The sequence below is a fragment of the Hipposideros armiger genome, unplaced genomic scaffold, assembly GCF_001890085.2.
Source record: "Hipposideros armiger isolate ML-2016 unplaced genomic scaffold, ASM189008v1 scaffold_731, whole genome shotgun sequence".
NCBI classification, from domain to species: Eukaryota; Metazoa; Chordata; class Mammalia; order Chiroptera; family Hipposideridae; genus Hipposideros; species Hipposideros armiger.
Window position 1 is genome coordinate 678,701 of NW_017732081.1, and position 23,873 is coordinate 702,573.

The 23,873-nt window shown below is 34.5% G+C and overlaps 1 protein-coding gene across 2 annotated transcripts in view; it reads left to right on the forward strand.

Moving 5' to 3' along the window:
• The window catches only part of FUT9 (fucosyltransferase 9), a 197,147-nt gene that overhangs the window by 83,960 nt on the left and 89,314 nt on the right, over nt 1-23,873 (forward strand). For both annotated transcript variants that reach the window (XM_019627438.1, XM_019627437.1), the window contains one exon: nt 6,607-6,695. The gene's annotated coding sequence lies outside the window, so the exon portion shown is untranslated. The remainder of the gene's footprint in view (nt 1-6,606; nt 6,696-23,873) is intronic.

Below are 23,873 nucleotides of genomic sequence, written 5' to 3' on the forward strand. Positions count from 1 at the left end.
AAGGAGACTTGCTTTTTTATTTCCTTCTTTCTTTTCTTTTTCTTGTACCTATGCGAGATGATGGATGTTAGCTGAACTTACTGTGGTAATCAATTCATAATATATGTAAATCAGACCATTATGTTGTATGCCTTAAACTTAGAGAGTGATGTATGTCAATTATTTCTCAATAAAACTAGGAAAAAAGATTCCCCATATACATATTAAAACATATATGTTATTTTCTCACTAACCACAATGAGATAACTTTAAATATATGGGAATAACTGTTTAAATCCCAATAACCAGAACAGCACCTCTCATAGTAGAGACAATACATATTTGGTTAAATACATAAATGTTTAAAAATATATGTACATTCTGCATTTCATGCATGACAAATTTCTATTTTAGAATAATTTTATTTTCCCTAAATCTTGAGCAAACTGGATGCTCCAAGAAGAATGCACAACGAGGTTGCCAGCACTGCTTTAAGCCCCAGGCGGGAGAAGCTCAAGAGCTTGCCCTGAGGGGTTCTGCAGGTTTTCAAAGAACCAAGCAACCCTCCCGCCCTCAAAACGCGTATGTGGAAAAGTATTTCTACAGATAAAATACTTGTATAATTATGGACAAATCAATTTCAAGCGTTTTCTATTATAACAATTAATAGCCTGTATCCCAAGCATAGGCATATTAAAAGTCCTCAAGATATTGACGTTTGTTAATGGTTCTAAGTGCTACTAACCCTCTGTCTCCTATAGCAACTGAGCAATAGAAGAGTCTACATCAGTCAGAACTAACCTCTTCATCAGCCCCAACCTTGTTCTCTGCAGCTCACAAGGATCTGTGTCATGTGCTCTTAAGAATAGGGTCAGGACAGGTCAACCAAGCCAGCTACGTAACGGGAAAGAAAGGAAGAGGAAAGCCCAATCCATGAAATAATCCAGACGATGAAAATAACCGAGGAGCCATGGAAGCAAGCACACATTGTACCCTTTTCCCCATAGCCACTCTTCTATTCCAGCTACTGCAGAAATGTGGACCAAGGAAGACGACCCTTAAACCCCCTGGTCCAGAATTTGCCCCATAGCAAAACGCTCAAGAAACATTATTCCCACTTCCTCTCCCCTTTCTTCCTCACTTGACTTTGTGTTTTTAGGTTCAGGATACTTAGTCTTGCCTGATATAAAGAGCAAATCAACATTTTGTACTGTGAGAAAAATATTATTCCTTTTTCATGTGCATTATGCAAAAGAGATCCCTTATGGCAAAATCACCTCATGTCGATTGCACGAGGCAGACCTGTGGGGCCATGAGTGGGGCTCTGGAATTGGTCTGTCTGGGTTCTACTTCAGCTGCACCTTTTATACCTGCGTGATCTTGGACAAATAGCTTCAGTCAGTGAGTGCTTCATATTCCTCTTGTCTATGAAATAATATCTCATAGGCTTATTGACAGGACTGAATGAGAACATGTATACACAACCTTAAAATTCTAGCTAGTACAGAGTGAGCACTCTTTTATTCTTAGGTAGTTTTATTATGAGTGTGAATGATGCTGATGCTCTCAGCATGACCAGAGGGCCCCCCCACTGATCAGCCCCTGCTTACCTCTCCTGCTTCCTGCACATGCTCATCACACTGCATAGCTCTTTGCTCCACTAAAGCCAGATTACTTTTTAGTCCCAAACTGTTTTATCTCTGTCTTCCTTATCTTTGCTCATACTGTACTGCCTACTTGTCATTCAACATTCCCCCTTACCCAACCTATTTTCTATTAAGCTTTAGCCACGCAAAATTGAATGCTGCTATATTTGTGCCCCCAGCCAGACATTTGGGATAAATTTCTTCATTTTTCTTTCTTGTCTTCCTCTTTTGGACTATGAACCCTTCAAGGGCAGGAGAGTGTTTTAGTCACCCTTTTAGCCAGAGCACCTAGCAGCTGTTATATAGAACACATTTAGGAAAATGCATGTTGATAAAGAAGGCTTAAAGCCCCGCTGTAGTAATCCTGAAGTCATAAAATTCTGTTTAAAATACAACCACAGGAATTAGCTCAATGACCTCTTCTGGCAGCAAATCTCATTTATTACTATAAACTGCATAAAGTAATTGTCTTTATTTGTTCAAAATCCAGTGTCCTTTAATCACATCTGGTGAATTGAATTAAAAAACTTGCTCTTGCTAATGGAATTCAGTTTTTAATATAGCAGAGATGTTTCTAACAGCATCGTTCAGAGTCCTATAAAGTTTTCTTCTTTATAAGTAATGACCCATGTGTCTATTTCCTTTTTCTTCCATTTATAAATATCATATAGTGGGTTTTTTTCTGAACCATTTATACTATCTTTAATCAGTTGTTTCAACAATAATTAAAAAACAATTAGAAAAAATAAGTATGTCTCTAAATTTTCCCCTTTTGTGACTTTTACCCAAATCAACTAAAGTATTCTACATAAAAGCCTGTGTAATTTTATTTCAAATTGATCTGTTACTAAATAAAAAAATAACCTACCCTATAATGATGGCTCAAAAATGCATTTGTTGGTAAAATGAATGAATAGGATTTTATACTTCATTCAAATATATCACAAATCCAAACATTTCTCTCCATTATTACTGCCACCAAACTCCCCCACACACACACCCCCGCATCGTACCACAACTCAACGACTGCAGTGACCTTCAGATTGGCTGCTGCTTCCAGGTTTGTCTCTCTACTATGCACAGAACAACTGACGTGATCCTTTAAAATTTGAATCAGTTATCCAGACAAAACCCTACTATCTCCATTGTATCATGGATAAAGTCTAAACTCCTTACAATGGCCTAGGAAACCCAATATGACCTGACCCATGCCTGCTTGTCTACCTCCCTCCCCACCCTACTACCATCACTGCATCCTGGATCCCTATGCAATCTGTGGGGGTTTTTCCTCCTTGAATATGCTTGTTCCTTCCGGGCTTTTGCACCTAGTGCCCACTCTTCTTGCAATGTGTAGTCCTTATCTTCAGCTCACACAAGGCATCTTTCTTGAAGCCTACCTTCCCTGACTACCTCCATTCCAGGAGACCACCCGGTTCTGTTTTTGTGAGTCACTGCTGCTAAAAACTCGCACAGTCAGTTCTTTCTTCAGCTCTGTCTCTGCTTAATGGCCCTGCGAATCAGTCTGCCCTGGATCTTGGCATTCAGGCCCATTAAAGTCTCTGCTGTTACATCCGTTGCTACTTCCCTCTTCTGGCACTGGGTTAAAACTGAAAACCTCACAGACCTCTGTAGCTGAGCCATTTTGCTTCCAGGAGGCTCTGTTTCTTAGCTCGTTATCCATGCCTCACCGTACCCAGGGGGAGACTTGCGATTGCAGACGGGGCTTATTTGTACCAGGGGACCCTTATGACACTCCTAGGTCACCATGTGTTGGCAATGGGATTTCTCGGCGCAATAATCCCTTCCCCAAATCATAGGCAAAACCCTGAGAATTCCAGCAACTTAATGAGGAACTTCTAAAGCCACTCTGGCCAAATGTTTGGCCTCAAGAGGCTGAGAGGAGAAAACTAGAGCTGTGATAGCTGCTTTCCTCTTCCACTGTGGTCCTTTCTCTCCCCATCTCTCTGCTCTTTCTCATGAGAACAGACAAAGAAGGCTTCTTCCTACTGCTTTCTACATGATTTGAAACTCCGTTGTATAAAATTCCATGAAAACCTGGTCATTTATGCTTTCTGATAAACCTCATGATGCAAAGTAAAAACAGTTAGTGAATCATAATGTTTTATGCTTAAGTTACGAATTCTCAAGGTCTTGTCAAAGCATCTAAATAACAGATAAATCCACCAAGCTTGGACTTTATACTTAAGAGGGAACTAAAGGAATTTAGAAATCCCTTTTTCTCAAAGCTGAATGGCTTTAAACCATCTATCAAAATGGATGGCAGAGGCTGCGTGTCTTGTGCTCACCTACCTCATGTTGCACAGACACCTTGACTGCTCCAGGGGAAAGACAAGTATATAGAAAATCAAAAGAGAAAAATGTGTTATTGTCATTTGACTGGGTTAGACACAAATGTAGGTAATGGAAGAGAATGATTGTTTCCCTACATGTAATACAAAAAAGAAAGAGATAATAACTATATTCAGATAACCCTTTATCAACAAAAATAATAACAATATGACAGTAACTCTATAACTCGAGTGTTATTTATGCTTCATGCTGAGCCATTAAATCATAGCCATGATTTAGGAAATACACACACACACACACACACACACACACACACACACAAGTCTAAATTGCCAAATATGTAACAGAATGCAGGCTACTTGTTGGCCTTCATTATTTGCTCTCATCCTACATAGGATTCTAAATTTTTGATTTTCTGACTTTCCAGTGAAGAATATTTTAAAAACATCAAATCAGATTATGGTAAAACAGAGCAAGAATGACATTTGATGCTTAGAATATTATTTTTAAAAAATTAACAGATACTCAAGCGCCGTAATGGTCTGGAATCAATTGAGATAAGTATAAATGCCCCTTTTCTATTTTTAATAATATAAAATATTAATATATTGATCTTTTCTGTTAATATTTATAACCAATACATTACACATGTTATATGCAATAATTGTGTCTGTAGTTTTACTCCCTTAACAACTATAAGCACAAGATATATACAGTTTCAAATGGGAATCTTTTTTTTATATAAATTTTATTGTTACTTTCAGGTGTACAGAACAATGCAATAGTTATCCTTTTCACCCTCAAATGGGAATCTTACCTATCTTAAAATATTTCATTACTTTTTTTTCAAATCGGGGACACAAATAGTATTGAGTGTAAATATCTAGGCAGAATTATCTTACAAACAGTCCAAGGAAGTGCGCAAGTGAAGACTTTTTTGAGTAGACACTTTGAAGTTAGGTCTGAATTAACCCAAGCTAAATACCTTCCAACTTCACATATTGAGTAGTTGTTTGAATGATCATAACCTTGTAAAATGGGGATAATAAAACCCACCTTACAGTATTGCTGTGATGAGTAAATGACAATCACAAATACCTAAAAGACATTCAACAGCTGATACAAAATATAGACATGTTATTCATCTACTATGTTTGATATGTTTTACCTTTGAGAAAAGATTAGGTAAAATTGGGTTTTAAAGACAAGACAGAAATGCTACATCTATTTTCCACATTTTGATTATCTTCAAATGTGCTTCAATACAATGTTGAAGTATAAATAAAGAGAGAAAGTACTAAGTTAGAGGGAAAATTAAATTACTTTCTATTAAGCATAAGCCAAGGCGATGTGTAAATCCAGAAAGAAATCAGACTGAATTTGCTTTAAAATCTAACTTCAGGAAGAAAAAAAGAAGTTAGGTGTTGGGGAGGCAAAATGGGAAAAAGAGATATGGGGTGTATGCATGTGAGTGTGTGTGTGTGTGTGTGTGTGTGTGTGTGTGTGTGTGTGTGTTGAGTACAGGATACCTAACCACCACTTTCAGTACACTAAGTATGAGAAGCTTATTGGGTATTTTCTATAGCAAAAAGACATCTTTGTTTTGACGGGGAATATATCCATAGAACACAGTTTTGGGAGGCATTACCTTAAAGAGAAAACTAAACCTGCCCTTTAAATTACTCTATCAAGATAATTTTCTCTTGGTTGGGGTAACTAATGACAGTGGGTCATTTTCCCACTTTACATTAAATCTAATCTTAATTCATTATAGAATAAATGATTCAATAATGTTTGAAATCATTTCCTTTATTTATACCCAGTCATGTATGTGGATAACTGTCTTAGTCCATCTGGGCTGTTATAACCAAATACCTCAGGGTGGCTTACAAACAACAGACATATATTTCTCACAGCTCTGGAGGCTGGGAAGTCCAGGATCATTATGCTTACAGATTGGGTGTTTGGTTAGGGCTTCCTGGTTCATAGAAAGTATCTTTACACTATCCTCACATTGTGGAAGGTGGGAGAGAACTCTCTGGGTCCTCCTTTATAAAGGCAATAATCCCACTTATGAGGGCTCCCCTCTCATGTCTTAATCACCTCCTAAAGGCCCCACCTCCCAAAACCATCATCTTGGGTTTTAGGATGCCACATATGAATTGGAGGTGGGGATGGGGGGCACAAACACTCAAACATACATCAACATAAAAATTAAAGATATTTAGACAAGTCATCTAATTATTTGGTCTTTATTTTCTTAATTCAGATCATTATAAGCACCCTGGTGATTTAGTAACTTTTTGTTTTATATTTTGTTTTTTTGTGCTATGGACTCGATTTATTCTGTAAGTGGAACACAAAACATAGAGACCATGAAATATATTAGTTAACATGATAACTTATGCTTACTTCTTTAAAGTTTCAATTATAACACTCATTCTTTTAAATAATATGTATTTTATTATATACTCTAATGACAAGTGATTTTAATAGCATTTTCTTAAAAATTAAAATTAATCATAAATTAGTATAATTATATAAAGGACAAAATAATATATATGTTTGTAAGATGTGTGATTTCTTTTAGCTTCCTTTTGGTTATTTTACCACCTATATAGTATACCCAGCATATTTACTTAACATAATTTTTTCCTCTCTTTCCGAACAGGTTTATAATGCAATAATCCAAGAATTTTATAATACAGCGGAATAGCTTAACAATTGTCGACGTGCTTCCCATGATATGTTCTCTGTATTGTAAGTATATATTTACTTTCCCAAGCTAGCTTGATTGTGAGAGAAATGTGTTCAATTAGAACTTATAACTTAGATTGTTTCAGAAAATTATAAGCTAAAACTATCCAAAATATAGGATAGTTTTAGAGGGTTATTTATCTGAAGAGATGTTCTGCAAATTTAGATTTAATATCATAGAATAATATACCCATGATATTATACTTTTTATAACTACAAATTTGATATCCTTAAGATTTTATACTACTCTTTTGTTTTCTAGATAAAAATTTAAATATTTGGACATACAAAATTTTATGCTAAAGTATTAAAGTTTCTTGAAATGTCTTCTAAATACATAAATGTGTAGTATATTTTCAAGGTCAGGTTAATTTTTTATCTATAGTGGTTATCTTTTTGAAGAATTTTTTTGTTTTGGCAAGATAATACCTATAGCACTAATTATTCATATATGTGTGTGGTATACACACTGTGTGTGTGTGTGTGTGTGTGTGTGTGTGTGTGTGTGTGTGTATACACACAGACATACCAGGGGCACCAAAAAAATGTACAAATTTTAAGATGCATGTATTAGTTTTCCAAGTTGAATTGAATTACGGTAGCAATGTGTAGTATGATGTTCGTTCAAATGGTGTTAATCAAATCAATGCTAGTGTCATTCATTGTATTACAACTTTAATACAGTTTTTTCCTTTCTTAAAATGTGTATACATGTTTTGGCTATATATATAAATATATATATGTATATATATATATATATATATATATATGTAAATGTATATATACATATATATGTAGTTTAATAAGCTAATAAAAAGAAGAAAAGTGTTCTTTGCTCAGTAATGGAATCTTTTACTATTAATTTCACATTGTTTAAAAGTAAGGAGAGACATGAAAGGCTGGGATACTATGCTTTTGTTTTTGAGTTAAGAAATACTAACACTAAGTACTAACTCATAGCTGTGGGAAGGAAAGCAAGCAGCCCAAACCCTTTTTCCTCAGGAGTGGGCCATGACTGGCAGTGTTCAGCATTATTCCCAACATTTACAACACATTTAGGGCATCAGAAGACGCTGTTCCTTAACAGCGCGTGATCCTGCCACACCTACAATCCCCATCTCAAGCCTTACTCCCCATTCTCTCAGCCCTTTTCTTCCTGGATTCTCTGAGGATATAAAATCTCTCATGGGGACTTAAACTTAGTGAGGCTTGATCCTTCTCCGCAAAGGCAGGAGAACGAGGTGTGCCTGATTGTGCTGTGGAGATTGCAAGTGGTGGTGGATAGGTCATTCACGTGCCATTTCAGAACACTGAATGCCTTTTGACACAAAATGTAATTTAATATACTACATGTGGTTGTAAAGCAGTGAGTTTTAATGGGTTTTATCATTTAACAGGGTTTATCATTAAAATGGGTTTTAATGATACATTTTATTTAGCCTTATATAATCAAAATATAGTCATTTTAACATGTGATCAATGTAAAAAAAAATAATGAGACATTTTACATGCTGTTTTTTTCATACTAAGTAACTGAATCCCGTGTGTACTTACAGCACACCTCAATTTGGATACTAAGTTTCTATTGGATATACTTGATATGTATTTAGATTTCATAATATTTATACTTGAATAGATTCATAAAACCAAGTTTTTCCACATACACTTAAAAGTTTTCCAATAACTAAATTGAGTATCAGTTTTTAAATTTTAATTAATCAAAAGTAAAAGTAATTTAATTTACACTATCCACATTTCAAGTACTCTTCAGTCCCATGTGGCTAGTAGCTACTACATTGGACAACTCTTTTTCAGAGGACTGTTGGTCTAATGCTATAAATCTAATGACTTTTACAGGCTGATATCAGAGCACACCAACTGAGCATATAACTTTAAAATTTCAATGAGAAAAACATGTCAAATCCTACACCTCTGACTAAAATGCAGTCTTATAGCACTGCATGTTTATGAGAAATTATGGATAAAATATACAAGGTCTAAATCTCCAAGCTGTGACCACACATTGAATTTTTTTTGTATTTTTAAGGTTGCTTTACTGTACATGCTCAGTTGTTGTACACTAAAGGAATTAACAGATCATACCCCTTCCCATTACCATGAATGTATCAAAATAAAAAAATAAAAATTTTTAAAATGGCTCTGTGAAAGACATTGTTAAAAGAATGAAAATGTTAGCTTCAGACTTGTAAGTCATATATCTGATAAAGGATTTATATCCAGAATATATAAAGAACTGTTAAAATATAATAATAAAAAAACAAACATCCCAGTTTAGAAATGGATTAAAGATGTAAATGTCACCAAAAAAGAAAAAAAAAAGTATGGATGGCCAATAAGTATATGGGAGGATTTTTAACACTATTAGTTATTAAGAGAGATGAAAAATTAAAACCATAAAGAGGTACCATTAAACAGCTATTAAAATGAATATTTTTTTAAAAAAAACCTGAAAATACCAAATGCTGGTGAGCATGCAGAGTGACAGGGATTCTCATTCATTGCTAAGGGAAATGAAAAATGATACTGCCATTCTGGAAAACTGCATGCCGTTTTCTTATAAAATTAACATACACTTAACCCTATGATCCCACAATCCCACTGTTAGGTATTTACCTAAGTGAATCTAAAATTTATTTTACACAAAACCTATATGTGAATATTTATAGCATTTTACCTATAATTGCCAAACTATTCTTCAACTGGTGAACAAACTGTAGCATATCAATACAATGGAATACTACTCAACTTTAAAAAGGAAACAACTATTGCTTCATGCAGTATCATGGATCTTAAATGCATTTTGCTAAGTGAAAGAAGCAGACCCAAATGACTAAATATTGTATGATTCCATATATAAGAAATTTTTGAAAAAGCAAAACATAGAGACAGGAAACAGACCAGTGGTTGCCAGAGCTTAGAGCTATAGGAGTGTTGACTACAAAGTGATAGCATGAGGAATTTAGGGGGCGATGGAACAACTCTTACGGGACCATGGTACCAGACAAAAGACTGCGCTCATCAAAACTCATAGAACTGTACAACACAAAGAGTGAGCTCTATAATATGAAAGTTAAAATAAGAAAATAAATAAGGTGTTGGAATATCCCAAGATGAACTAGAGAGTATGACAAATGAATCTAACCAAATTATAAATGGAAGACATAATCTCGCTGAAAGCCAGGGAGGGAAAGCATCTAGCTTAAGTGACACTGAGAAACAGTGTTTTGACAGGACAAAGAGTAAAAATAATAATGTTAAAGAAAAAAGCAACTGTACGTAGACATTGTACTTTAGTTGATCATTTTTCTCACAGGAGTACAGGTTAATGAGTATAAATTATTTTACTTATATACTAGGATGAAACACGTAAGTAAATAAATTGTTGATAATAGAAGCTAGGTTACTCATTGTCAGAAAAAGAAGTTACAAATAAGCAAAAGGAAATAGCTAAAATTAACCTTGTAGTGCTAGATTAGAAATGAAGACATCAACATGAACTCATTTTTATTTTAGTATACAAACAGATAGATACAAAAATAAAGATAGATATGTGTGCATACATGTGTATACATACATAACATTTATTAGCTCTACCTTCTGAAAGGTCCTAGAAGTAGTAACACTACAGTAGCAATGAGCAAACCTCATGCCCAGACTTATTTTCTAAATATTCTCCAATTGATAAGGATCTAGAGCCCTCAGGAAAAATAGCTAATTCTAGATTTAGGGCAGGAAAAATACAAGATAAGCCAGAAGCATATTTCAGTATCAGAAAATGAAATAATGACCAAAAATAAATTATTGGGTCATGCCAAAAGGACCCAGGAGTCAACCAGAAAGAGTTCCATGTGATCAAAGCGGAAATGCTTTGAGCAACAAAATGCTGATCATATTACATTATTATGAAATGCATAAAGTAAATATCAATGAATTCACACTGATATAAATCAATGAATGAATACACAGATAAATAACAGACAAGGGGAAAATCTTTCTTACAGAAAAATTTCAAATAATATATGTAGATACCTTACCCACCTCCCAGGGAGTGAAACTTAATTCCTGTCCTATTGAGTGTTGCCTAGACTTGGTAACTCAGAGAATATAGAAATAATGAGAAACCTGGCAGACACCACCTTCATAGCATTCACATCTCCTAGATAAATCATGCTAAGCCCATGTACCCTGGAATAATGTGGTGAGGACACTTCACTTCTGTGATACTGTTCCCTGAAACTGATAACCTCACTCTAGTCTTCAGAAAAACATGAATGTCTTTATACACATTATGAAATTTCAGACTTACAGTGAGCATGTAAAGTAGAAAATTCAAATAGTGTTCCTTATTTATAATAAAAAAAAATAAGTCCCATACAGACAAGCAGCTTGTAAGGGTAGAGCATCTCTCATACATAGAACGAACCTTGCTTAATTCCTTGACTTTTGTATCACATCATGAAGTCCACACTATATGGAAACATTCTTTTTTGTTAGAGTATATTCTTGTTTTTCTTAACTTCCAAGAATGGCAAAGCTCTCTTCCTTAATTTAAATGAAATTGTAAAAAATTTTATATAATTTTTAAAAAAGTATTATTTACATTTAAAGCCAAAAATCTTTATTTTCTGAAATTTCTCAAATACTTGTTTTCTGTTGATCTTCAAAATCCAACCAAGGCAACTAGGTTAGAAATCACTGTTGCTAATTTATTTATACTATATGAGAGACAAGTGGCTTTCACTTGAAGGAAACCTAATGTATGAGAACCCTCAAAATCACAAAATACATAAACTGAGAAGGGTTGTTGTTTTTTAATTATAGAATGATTATTTGTCTCATAAAAGTATTTATCATGTCTTTTCTAAACAGTCTTCCTTGGTGCAATGTCATTTGCACCAAGGTTTATGCATAATATTTCAGAAGAAATAGATTCATTTTATAGCGTAAAGCATTGGACATTGTGATCCTTCCTTCAATACTTGTATCACTATGCCTACCTGCTGCATTTTCTGTAAGAGTGATCTCATAATCCATAGGGGGTTTTATTATGGAGAAAATTTATAGCATACTATCACTTATCAATAAATCAAGCCTTTTCCCTATTGCTTTCCAATCACAATGTCGACTTCTAGGGGAACTTATTTTATTAGGTAATTTGAAAATACTTTAATAGGCTATTTGAAAAGCTTCTTGAATATGAGAGCATGATAAATAATAAAAGAAGATACACCAATAGAAAGACATGTTGCATGCCTTCAAATAATAGTATAGTAAGAGACAAATGCAAAATCAATCTGGTCCATCGTGTTTAAATCTTATTTGATATCTGTTGTTGTAGTGAATAAGTATGCATTGAAAAGATGACCCCAAAATCTACCTCTCTCCTGTATTTGAATGTTTAGAGCTCTCATTATTGTTTCTAATTGAAACCCTTTCTATCATTGTTAAAGCCTATTTCATTTTGGGGTTTTTTGGTGTGTGGTTTTTTTGTTGCTGTTTAAGAGGTTATTCCGAAGAATTCTTTTTTATAAAACCTGTCTCTTTTGTACTAAGACTCCTTATGGTACTGCCTCGTGCATGATAGGTACTTAAAAATATTTGCAGTACTGAATTTCTACATGAAATACCATTGAGCTCATTTTTCAGTTAAGGAGAGTGGGCTTAAGAGTTAAGAGGTTAGTTAATTTCAGGAGTACCGTATTTGCCGGCATATAAGACGATTTTTTGGCCCTGAAAAATATGCCTCCAAGTGGGGGGTCGTCTTATACGCCAGGTACACTTCAGATAGACTGCCCATAGTGCTTGCCCCGTGCCATAGTGGCCTCCCGATGCCCGCCAACTTCATTCCACATACCGTTCAGGCATCAGCAGCGCTGCTGGGTGTATGCTCGGCTGTTATGCGATTTTGCTGTTATGCGATTTTACCACACTCGCAAAATCGCACACAGCCGACCATATAACAAACTCTGTATTTTGAGTGGAAATGTTAGGGGGTCGTCTTATACGCCGGCAAATACGGTAATTGGGATAGCATGGGTAGGACTTTAAATGTACGGGACTCCAGAGTGCTGGCGTTTGTGATGACCATTCTATTTATGTGATAGAAAGTGATTCTAGATGTCTCAAATCCTGTCCCCTCCCCAGGGGATGTAGGTGGAATATAGATGGGTAGATGGATGTGTGAGTGGGCGGAGCAAGATAAATAGATAGAAAGACAGATAACCTATTCTTCTGCTATAGCTCCCTGATGTCTTCCATACCATCAACAATATTTTACCTAAACATGGGACACTAGTTTAAAGAAATTGAGTTGCTGATGGAGAATCCCATAGAATTTGGATTATTTGGGAGAAAACTGTATAAACACATTTACCTTCTGAGACCAGAAGTTACTGCTTTACTTTGGTTACCCAATAAATGTCAGTGTACCTCTTTACCTTGATAGTAGAGTCAAAATCAATGCCAATAGAAGACTGTATCTATAATAATAGCTACTTTGTATTCTTTTCTCTTTTTATTCCTTTAATGATATATCTTTATTGTGAATATGCAGATATAATCAGCTCTAAGTCTATGCTCCAAATTGTATTCTTTGGGGAGAGAATTAGTAGACAAAAATGTCTAGAAAATCTGAATTTATTATGTTCAAGTTGGTCTTAAACTTTTATTTTTAGAGACTGTGATTTCCCTGCAGCTACACTATAACGAGAAAAGAAAATTCTTCACAGTGAACCAGTTCCTTTAGGGAAAACACTGTGCCGTGAATATTTATGTTAGTAAGGACTCAGAATACATAGAAACAGATAAACATACCCTAAACTTTTATTTAAAACCATGCATATTAGTCCTGTAGTATTTCTAGCTATTCTCATTAAGTAAATGATCAGTCTATAGATTTTTGAATTTTAATTTTAATTATTTTCAACTATGTTTTGTTTTTTTTCCTTTTAAATTTATCTTCCTGTTAAAAATTAATCTTCCCTTTCATTGTTATGTCCCACCACTCGTTTTAATTTTGTGTTATTTTTGTACTTGAAATACATTAGCATATTAATTTAAAATCTGCAGCTTTAAAATAACATCCTTCTTACTAAAAAAGTAAGTGCAGCAATTTCTCCATACCTATGTTTGGGATAGCTCAATCTATCTCAAAATAAATCTCTATGTTGCTAAAGGGTGGAATCTGGGATATGCCTTCCTGGTTTTATAGACATACAATTTTAAATCCTCATTATGCTTAGGGCAGAGGTTTAAGATGGAGAACTGCCTTACATGACAATGTGAGGGGAGCTTATGAGGAAATCTTCCAGGAGGAGCAGATATGAGATGTGCTAGTTAAACAAGGGAAAGGGATGATCTGTGTTCAATGTTAACTTGTGTACTCTGTTGTGATATAACACCTGTTCTTCTACAACTTCAGGAATACCTGCTAACTTGCTTTTTGTGAATGTTTAAGGGAAAATTAAGAGACCGAGTTCCACATCCAGGTCAAAGCAATCAGGAAAAAGGGGACATTTATGGTATAAGACATGAATGAAATTTGGAAATCTGCAGGATGGGGATTCAGAGCATTAAATAATCAGGAGCTCATAAGACCCTTGGAAATCTTAGAAATCTTTTGGGACATTGGAATTTCCATAGAATGTGGGATGCTTGGCTAGGAACCTCAAATACAGAGACCACAATGTATATCTAGACTACTTTTGTTATTACACAAACATTGAAGCAATATTTTAAAAAGAAACTCAATAAAAAAGATTTTCACTTAGAATCCAACCACTCCAGTAATTCAATTATTTGTATGTTTCCATTTATTTCTGATTTGTATGTACACATAATTGTACATAGTATAAGTTTAACTTTGTATTTTTGATTTTGTGCTCAATCCCAAATCATATATACTTAAACACATTCATTATTTTATAGGTGTCCTTATAATGATTATTTACTTAACTCTTTTCTAATCTTGGATATTTAGGTGTTGGTGGGTATTTACATATATATTAAGAACACTTTGACTTAAACATATATCAAATGTTTTTGTCCTTATTTTGGATTGTTTTGTCTTGCACAGGAAGTAGAATTTTGGCTTAAAGAGTTAGTGTCTAGATATTCAGAATGTAATAGGTATATGGCTAGCGATATGGTTTTAAACTTTCTAATCCTGTGTTAATCAAATGCAAAATGGAAATAAAAATAAGTTTTATATTGTAGAATTGTTGAAGAGATTAAATGCATAACAAAGATTTGCAAAATGTTTGCTTTGGCAAATTTCTAGAATTTTAACTATTGACGCAAAGGATATGTTTACATATATTCTTTCCAAAACTGCTGAACAAATTGTTAACTTCCAGATTACTCACTTGCCAAAAAGATGAAAACCAGCCTTCAATATTTTAAACAACAAGCCACAAAGCTGAACTCATTGCTAACTTATGGAAGGGAGAATACAGTGGTCAGGCAGATGCTCTCAAGTCAAAGAAGACTGCTAATACTATACAGTGTTTTGGAGCAGAGTGGAATTCAGTGATTGGCTAACTTCAGAGGAATTAATGTATTGGTGTCATTTGTAGAAACATGGTTTCTTAGGTGAAAATGGCATTGATTTAGTTGACTTTCAGAAGGGTGTTCTTTGGAGTCCTTTTCTGATCAACTGATTTTCAGAAGTTAGAATTGTTACTAACTGGTTAATTTGCAAATGCATAGTCACTGAGTTGCACTGTCATTTGTTGATCAAATTTGTGTAAAATCAGTTCTCTTGAGTTTTAGAACTGTCAGTGATTACGTAAGCAGATTTAAAACCACTTCTGGTGATTACTTGCTACCACAGATACATTTCAAAATAGTGAGTTACTTCCTACAACTGTAGGGAGATTTTATTCTCAAGCTATATTTGAAACAACCATATTAAAAAAATGTTTTGTTTTTTTTTTGTTTTTTTTTATGGGGAAAATGATGGAGGATGCCAAGAAAACCTCTCTGTAAGAAAGACTAGAAAATAACTAGAAATGTACTGTTGATACAATCTTCTGATTGACAAATACTATATGAGAATCAAACAGTAAAATAAATATGGAAAGTTAGTATCCATTGAAAAGAGGTGACACCCAGGTGGAAAGGCAAGCACATTTTACATAAGTTAAAACAGTTGTCAGAGAAAACTTACTTCCTACTTCACTATGAGAATAGTCATAAAATTTTACATTTTGGTGTGATCATAAATGTTATCTTTTCATTAAACCTTTTAGTTCATAGATGTATTTTTCTCTAAATGTATACTTAGCTAGAGTATCTGATGATTTTGTTTTTGATTTTTAGATCATTTCTTTTCCCTTTCTTTAATATAAATCCTGCTTTTCTTGCTTGTATTTCATTCTTGAATGGCTTACAAAGCCTCCCAGAGAGTTTTCCATGCCAGTTCCAAGATCCTTTTTTGGCCCTCATCCTCCTGAAATTTTTTTCCTCCGTAGTCAACAATTGTGAACATTTCTTCTTTTTTTAATGACATTTAGTTTCTGAAATATTGGTTCCTCTTGTTTTTATTTCCACCCCTTCTGTTATTCTACCATGAAATCTAATGCTCCTCCTCTCTTCTTTTGGCTAAACCTTTCAAAAAGATCTATTACTTTTTATTTCATTTTATTTAATTAATTTATTATTATTTTATTTATTTATTTATTTATTTTTAAGAAATATATCAGTATGACAGGTCCAGGTTAACTCATTGCAGATGATGCCTGGGTTTACCATTCTGTCACTTCTACAACCCAACCCTCACCATCAATAGATGACTCACTCTAGCCTAACTTTAGGAAAAGAGCTTGTATTGTAGGATCATATAGAATAACAAGTGATTCCTCTTTATTTTATTTACTGACTGATATGACCTTATATGAGGAATGTAAGCTCTCATGCATCTCGCTTTCTTTTTTCTGGAAAATGTGAATTCTAGTACATGGGATGGTTAGGATGATGTAATGAAATTTTGTATAGGAAATATAGCATACTGTTTCTATGCAGGAGGAAATACATAAATAATATATCTGATTTGTGTTTATTTCTTATTTTCACTTACCACATTGACTTTTACTCAGACTTGCTTAACCAGAAGACCCATGAGACCTAATGGCAAAAGCCCAATGCCTTTGTCTGCGAGGATATTAGGCAAGTCAAATTATCTAACTTTACTTATTTGGTAATAGTAGTAATTCCTTCTCTATCTGAATCTCATTGTGAAGATGACAAATGGAAATGTAATAATAATTACAAAAATACTTATAATTATGATAACAATGACTGTTAGCATTTTTTTCTTGGCATTGCCTGTGTGCAAGACCCTGTGTTAGCACTTAATGTACATGAGCTCAGTATTAACAACTACCTATCAGAGAGTTACTATTATTCCTGATAGTTATGTGAGAAAACTACAGCTGAGAAAGATGAAGTAACTGGGCAAAGGTACATCGTTAAGGAGGGGTAGGGGGTCAGAGTTAGAGCTGAGGTCCTCTGAATGTCCACCCCACCCTCAGAGCCCTGTACAAGTGCTAATGGTCATGGTGGCACTGAGTCAGTTTCCTTTCACTAAATGTGATCCTTCGCCATTCCTTGAACTCTATTCTATCATGACCTGCTGTTAACTCACCTAAAGGCATTTTAGAGCTAGATTTTGCTCTTATTTCCTTGAGTTTCAGATGGTTTTGTGGCTGCGAGCACTAACCAGTAAAGTTATGCAGACTACAAGTATAGTGACGTCAAACCCCCTCACACACACACACCTTTGTTTCAGATCATTGTTAATCATAATCATAATTTTTTAACTAAAAGTAGGAATCAGGTATTTGCCTCAAATCTCCATTTCTGAGGAGACTGCTCTATTAAACCACTTTTTTCTCATTCTACTGCTTCTCTGCCTTCAGGGAGGCATTTGGTTGTGTAATAACCTCAGGATGCTTTTGAGGAAACCCAGCTTCCACATTTTGACTCCCTTAGTCCTCTGGGAATCACTCTCACAAATCGACTAAAGAAATCAAGATTGAGACATGGTTTCCTATTATTTTGCAGATAATACAGAAACCAAAAGAGGACATCTTTCTCCTGCACCCTATCACACAAAACATTTTTCTCCAGTTCCCAAACAAGTAAACCATTTCTTTAATATTATGAGTAGGAATTAGGGAAGGGGATGTGAGCTAATGTTTACTAATTGCCTAAAACACATCAGTAAATTACAAGAATAATTTTTTACTATCACCACAGTCCTACCAGAAGGGGATTACAGTCTCGATTTCTCATCTGCATGAGCCTTAGGGAGGTTAGAGATTAGCCTAAGTCCCAACATGAAATGGAGCAGAGGTGAATGGTGCCATTTATCAATTAATTGTATTTTCCTCTTGCCTCCCTACAAAATCTCCAAATTCCCCACGATGTATTGGGTTATTCCACCCTAATATTTGCATCACTTGATGTCGGAACAAATATGAAAGTATTTTCTATTTTATGTAACTTGTATTTTTTCTGCATGCAGATGATATAACTTATTTTGGATAGGAATTTTGTCCCTCTTCATTAAACTCATTTTATTTTATTTTATTTTAAAATATTCAACATCATTCAGAGCAACTGAGAAAAAAAACAAGAACTGAGGAAAAGCAAGAACTTACACATCTACTGTTCCTTTCCTAACAAGCATTTATAAGCTGCTTCTGAAAATGAACAAAATGTTAGCTCTGCCCCAAATAGAGTGTGTCCTTCTCTGGCTTTGGCTACATGTTGCAGTCTCATTATAGTGTGGAGGTGCGCATTCCTCAGCAGAACCAGGGCTCAGATAATAGAGGAAGATGAATTAGACTATAGGAAATACATAATATGGGAGTATATCTTAGTATCTTCACTAAAAAAGCTGACAATTATCCCTGCACTGGCAGTGAAGGGAGAAGGGTGATAGCTTGGGGGCTTGTCAACACCCTGCTAGTCATATTTTGTTAGCCATTTACGCCTATTTAACTATTTTGTTTATGTTCTACTTTTGGTGATTTAGACACATTCACTTTTTTTTTTTTTTTTAGCTGAGCCATCCTGTTACCTGTGGGCAGCTCAGCGGCTGCTCAGCTCAGGCCAGGACTCGAACCGCTGTTGCTCAGAGCTCAAACTCTTGAGCGAGCTCTTAACCAACTGAGCCACTCGGCCGGCCCGACACATTCACTTTTGATTTGAGGAATACTTTATAATGTGTTTTGAGATACTTTAACAGAGTTTGTGCTAAGCTATAAAAAGCATGTATTAGTTTCTGTGAGCTCTCCAAAAAACTTTATGAATCATAATCACTATGAACAAAGACCTATTTGCAGACCCTTATTCTGAAAATACTAGGGAAAAATGCAAAAAGCATATTATTCTATTTAGTTCAAAGCACTTTCTTACTAACATTCTTGCATATTTAAGGACAGTATGGGCCATTTGTGGTGTGTGTGTGTGTGTGTGTGTGTGTGTGTGTGTGTGTGTGTGTGTGTGTGTATATATGCTGGGCAATGATATAAAATGTATTTCTTATCATGGATAATAGTTAAAAATTTTAAATGCCTTTATCCAAAAAAATGCACTGGATGATAGAACTCTTAAGAAACTTTTCCCATAAGCAGAAGCCAATCCTTTGCTTTAAATACTTTCTTCGCTTCTGTGGTGCTTTGGTTAAACAACTATGAAAGCAACTAGAAAGATGTACAGGATGAACTCAAACTCAGAAAAGGAAAATAGTAATGAAATCATTGCAAATACTTGAGTTAACTTTTTTAAAATATAAATATACCTCAAAGTTCAGTTAATACATGGTGAAAGCAGACTAGTTGTATTCAGCCCTCAGCTGTTCAACCTGCTGGTTGAGGAACCCTGGGCAAAGTTATTTAACCATTCTAGGCTGTACATCCTCATCTATGAAATAAAGATTAAACCATCCCGTCTCCTCGGGCAGTTAACGGAATTAAGTTATGTAGTTCATATATTGGACATAGTGCCTCACTTGCAATACATTTTTGATAATAGTTCACTATTAGTTCTACAGCTCTACAGGAAGGATTCCGAAGCAGTAATTTAGAGACTGACCTAAAATTGTTTTGTTTCACCTGGTTTGGTATGCTTGTATAGTTTATTACTTGTTAAAAATTATTTGCAAAATTAGTAGTCTCTCAAGTAAAGGGTAAATTGTGCTTTTTGATCCCTAAAGAGATATTATTTATTTGTAAGTTTCTATGGTCCAATGTTAGATAGCAATGGTTTCACTTTGCTTAAATTTGTACTCTGGAATCTTAATACTTGAACTAAATAGGAATGATTTTTAAAAGGATTTCAGACAGGTATGTTTAAGTATATCCTTTCGTATGACTTCTAAATAGAGAAGCCCACAGAATATGAGATTGACAAGTTTAAGAAAAGTCAGACACGTGAGTTTTGAAGAAAGTTGAATGTGAAAAATAGAGACATGAACACATAAAAAGAAAAATGTACTTTAAAATAAAATATTTTTTCTGATTATAAAATTAACATATGCACATTATAAAAATGCTATGAACACTAAAAGATAAAAAGAACAACGTTAATATTTTGGTGTATAAGTTTTAAAGGTATTTTCTATACATATATAAAACTAATAGATTTTATTTTCAGTGGGATCATATCATACATAGTTTTATAAATTTATTTTGTCTTCTTATTATACCTTGGATGTTTTCTATATCAACATGTAAGTCAACAGTATTGGTTTAAGAACTATACAATATTCTATTTTTGTTTTGGACCATAGTTGTTGTTTTTTGTTTGTTTGTTTTGTTTTGTTTTTTAATTGGGGGGATGGGAACAGTGATGGGGATTTGGGGGAAGGGGAACAGACAAGTTGCTGTTGTTTTGTTCTTCAGTCTAGTTGTGGAGGACTTTGCTTCACTGGCCCAAGTTGGCATCATCATTGCGCTCTTCCCGGCCGAGGCAGATCAGTCGCCGGTTTCTGGACAGCTGCTCACTGTGGCTGCTGGCCGCTTACTGCAGCTGCTGGCTACACACGGTAGCCCATGGCAACCCACTGCCACAGGGGCTGCAGCCTGTGCTGTTGCCGGCGACTCACGGCAGCCCAGCTCCAGGTCGAGCTGTTGTTCAGCAACTTCGCTGTAGAGGGCAGTGTTACTGGCCCTCATATGTGGGATCCGAACCGGGGCCCTCTGGTGTCTCAAGCCAGTGCTTAACCATCGCGCCACTTGGCCGGCCCTGGACCATAGTTTTTTAACCAATTACTTATTTAAGAACATTTACCTCACATGTAATATTTAGAGATTGCAAATACTGCTTTTAGCCTTGTACCAAACTATCAGTGTCCTTCTCCAGATACTTCTCCTCTAGATCCCACATGTAGCCTCAATTACTGAATGACAACTATGTAATATCCACAGGATTAGGAGCATTTTATACACACTGTACAACATATATAATATGTTATTTCATATATTTATTGCAATAACCCTGTGAGAGAGGTACTAGCATTAACTTCATTTAACCAGAGTCAACTGAGGGTTAATATAGTTGAATAATTTGACAAAATTCCACAGAAAGCTAGAATTATAACCACTACAAATTGATTCCAAAACCCATGTGCGTAACAACTATTATACATGCACCTCTGTCCTGTAGCACGTACATTTTAAGTTTTATTAGCATTTATTAATTTGTTCCCAGAAAATTTAAATTGATTTTGATGAATAACCTAAATTCTATTCTGTAGACTAACCACAGCTCAATTGTCCCTAGTCCCCAGTGCATTGTCTTTTATGGAACTTTGTCAAATAGCTGCATGACACATTCAAATTTCATGGCATTTTCAAAAAGAGACAAATTACACAATTGCTGAGGAGTTCATAAAACCAGTTGCGAAGTTAGGAACGAATATGCTGCTTGGAAAGAAAACAGAACAAGCTATTGGCAAAATTACTTTATCAAATAACTTTACTGACTGTCACATATGAATGTCAGACAATGTCAAAGAGAAACTAGTATTGTCTTAGTATTCTAGCTGATAGTTTTCTCTACATTTACATGAAGGCTCAGATGTATACAGTATAATCAATATGTACGGTTTATATACACTAGGGATATTTGGTCAATGAAAATTTGTGCTAATGGGTAAAGAAGAGATATTTCTTTAGTTACTGCACATTATTCTTTTGAAAAAATTGCAGACTGAGCCAATATTCTACTGAGATTAGAAATGAATAAGCACCAGTTACTGTACCCTAGGGAAGGGCGTTAATAAGCAAATGTCACAGGTTGCACTTTAGGGCCAATATTTAAACTAGCTGTAGGCCAGAGACCAGTTGGTAGCCAAGCTAATTAATCCTGACCATGGTTCAACATCAAAAAAATAATAATGAGCATTGGCCATATAATAAGATTATGGACAGTAAATATACTCTGTCAAGGTATGTACAGCAAGTATAATACTCTGTTTTTCTCTTCTAAACTGTCTTGGTTGTTGAAAGAAAAGGCACTTTTGAAATGAGGGAAACAAACATTTCTTCCCAAGACCAATACTGCCATGTCTGTAATTTCAAGTCATTACCTCAAACAGCATATCTCCATGATAGATTCAATATCTAGCATAGCCAAAACCAATTACTAATTGCCAGAAAACTGACTTCTCTGAAATAAATACAATAGGATCCTTTAATAAAACCAAAAGAATATCATGCAAAAGATCCAATAACTTATAGATTGACTTTTTCCAAGACTTGATGATTTTCTATATCTCCTAGTTGCCCTAGAAATATATCAATGGGTTATCATTGGCATGTTTAAAAATCACATCCATGGATTATGAAGAAATAATTTTAGACTAAACTATAACCAAAGAGTAAATCAGAAAGTCATTTACCCTTTACTTCCTAATAGCTGAGTGAGTTGAATCATTTAACCTTTTAGCTTTGAGCGTGTTATGTTGACTTACTATCTGATCAAGCACCAGGAGTTGTATCTCAGTATTCAAAACTATGTAACAGAGCCTTCAATATGCTTGCTATAAATCTTAATAGATATAATCAAAAGTTTAGATTTAATTTTACTAAGAAACCAAATACATTATCCTAGAATCAGATATAAACAGAATCATCCTTCTTATGAAATAATTATGTTTTATTATATTTCATCTTTATATTTCAATTGTGATAAACATTTTACTGTATCTAAAATTAGCAAAACTTTTGCATACTTAGTATCCATCTGAAGATGCTGTAAGATTGATGTCATACTTAAGAATATGTTCTTCACAGCCCTTGTATGTTATTCCAGTGCTTTTTACATGGAAAAGAGAGCAATTTTATTCCAAAGAAAATAAAGAATCACTTAAATGTGGCAAAACGTGTGTGTAGGAGCTTGGGGACATTTTGGTGTTTTAAAGCAATAAAAGAAGAGAAATAGTTTTCATGGTTCTCTCAAACCAAAAGCTATTCTCCCATTTCACAAATAACTAACTTAATATGACTTTTAATATGACTTATGAATATAAATTTTTAATGTGACTTATGAATAAGACTTGATTTTTACAGCATACAGACTACATAATGAAAAAATAGAATAGGGTGTGGGCACATTGAAAATCAAGACAGAGTTTATAAATATTTGACAATTACCTTTTCTTGTTTTCAAAATGCATTGAGCCACAATTTAAATTCATGGTAATCTTAGATTGATTAACAAACATTTATAAAGAACTTCTTACTTCAAGACATATTGTGAAGTACTGTAGGGATGGAAATCATCAGACATGATTCTTTTCCCTGGTAGTTTTATTTTCTTCATTTTCATCTCCTTAATTCTTCCTTTCACATAAGTTTTCATTTAGGAGAGTTCAGCAATCTTAAAGTATTTCTAGGTAGTTGTCAAACAGGTCATGTGTCAAGGGACATTTTTTTTGGCAACTGTATTCCTTAACAAAAATTAATCCTATATTCCTTTTAATTCCCCAACATCCAATCAATACCAGTTCTATTAAAAATGTAAAGAGATTTTAATACCATTCTTCAATAAATGGAACCAGAGATCTTTGGAGGAATGGCTGATTCCAGTGCTGGAGCAAAGGACCCATAGGATTTGCCAGAAAATAATAAAGTTTCTAAAGAAAGAAAGAGA